The following is a 1,897-nucleotide window of genomic DNA, read 5'->3' as shown; positions in this document are numbered from 1 at the left end:
CCAGTCTTCAGCACGAGGTCTGAGCCGATGAGTGGTTCTTGTCCCCTTCAGGGTATGTGAAGACATGAGTGTGTGCACAGGTCTAGTGAGGCCCCACGCTCAGCTGTGAGCCGAGATTCTAGGGCCTTGCCCATACTTCCCATAGTTTCTCCTTGCCTGCCACCCCTCCTCCAAGGCCCAGCTCATTCTGGCTCCTCACAGTGGCTGCAAAAAAATAATGTCCCTCCCCACCCTGATGATTGCGGGTGACCCTATGTTGGGCCCAATGCAAAATGCTTTGACATACGTTCTTTCATTTCATCCTCACAACAGTCTTTTACAGTAGGAAGTACTCTTCTCATTTTACATGAGGAACAAGGAATTCAAAGCTTAGTTATTCACTTTATTAGTATTTATTGAGCACTTATTATGTGCTAGGCATTATGCTGGGTGCTGGGTCTACAGAAATGAATGAGGTCCAGCCCCTCTTGGAGACTATACTCTGTCTCCAAGCAGGAAATGAGATTTCTAGAAAATAAGTTAAGCTGAGATAGCAAGCCAGGTCCACTTGAGTCCATAAGCCCTCCTCCCTCAGACTGCCCAACCTTGGCCACACGTTCCCTCCAAGCATTGCTCCCAGCAAGACTTCCCAGGGCTGCCCTGTGGCTGGGTCTTTCCAGGAATGTGAGAAGGAAGCATACAAGACTTCCCAAAGCCAGTGGTTCACATGCCACCATCATGACTTTTGCCATAGTCTCATCCCACCTGTTTCATTATTTAGTTGCTGTTTTTCCTTAAGTGGACTCACTTCTGAAAAGTAATCTTTAACATCTTTCTTAGTGTCATACTAAGCAATGCTATGCATGAAATCATTTGTGGTGTGCCGGTTGCATATTCTCCTAATAAACATTAAAATAAATATATCACTATTGACATATAAATCTTCGATTAGGTGCCACTTAAAATGCTCTGGATAACCTGAAAGATAAGCACCATACTTTGGAGAAATATTTGAAGAGAAAGAAAATATGACTCCCTTAGCTGCTTGGAGATGAACTTGCATGGAGACCACCTTTGTTGAGAAGTCGCCTTGGTAATTTTGCTTTGGGCTAGACCCTGAGTCTTTAGGGCCCAGAAATGGGTCCAATTGAAGGTTTTGTCTGTTATTCCAAAAAGGCCAGGAGGAAGTGCAGTTGCCAAGATGGTGGAAGGTCCTGCACACTGCCAGGTGACTCCTCAAGACTCTCACTCCCTCCAATCTCTGGCCAAGTCAGTCCCCTCACAGAATGTTGGAGGCAAAGAGTGAAGGGTCTAGGTCTTGGGGCTGACAAAAGAAGGTATAATCTGGGCAGCAAACCTCCTGGATGTTACAGAAATCCTGGGGAGGACTTTGAGTCCCCTCAGGCCTCAGGCCAAGGCTCACCATAGCTGGGAAGGGCAGGGATCCTGGATCACAGTGGCTGCATGATCCTGGGCAAGTAACTTCATCGTGTCTCAAATGGGGAAATAAGAGAACCTTCTTCATAGAGTGATTATGAGGGTTAAGTGAGACAAAATGTATGAGTGGACTTTGGTAACGGCCCATCCAAATATTTTCATTTTATGATCATGACTCTTCAACAAATTCAATAAACATGCTTTTCACACTTTGGTACACAAAGCATCATTCCACACCCTGTTGGGGAGGGGAAGCAACGGGCATGGAGGGATGTGAACAAATGAATACAATGCCGTCCCTACAGTCTAGGAGCAGAAGCAGACAGACAAACAGTTGGGGTTAAACTCTATGAAATGGCCAATCATTTTGGACCCACATGGGCTTCCCTGGTGGCGCAGTGGTTGAGAGTCCGCCTGCCGATGCAGGGGACACGGGTTCGTGCCCCGGTCCGCGAAGATCCCACATTTTGGACCCACAACC

The sequence above is a fragment of the Mesoplodon bidens genome, assembly GCF_964165515.1.
Source record: "Mesoplodon bidens genome assembly, chromosome: X".
Taxonomy (NCBI): domain Eukaryota; kingdom Metazoa; phylum Chordata; class Mammalia; order Artiodactyla; family Ziphiidae; genus Mesoplodon; species Mesoplodon bidens.
This window is presented reverse-complemented; position numbering follows the sequence as displayed.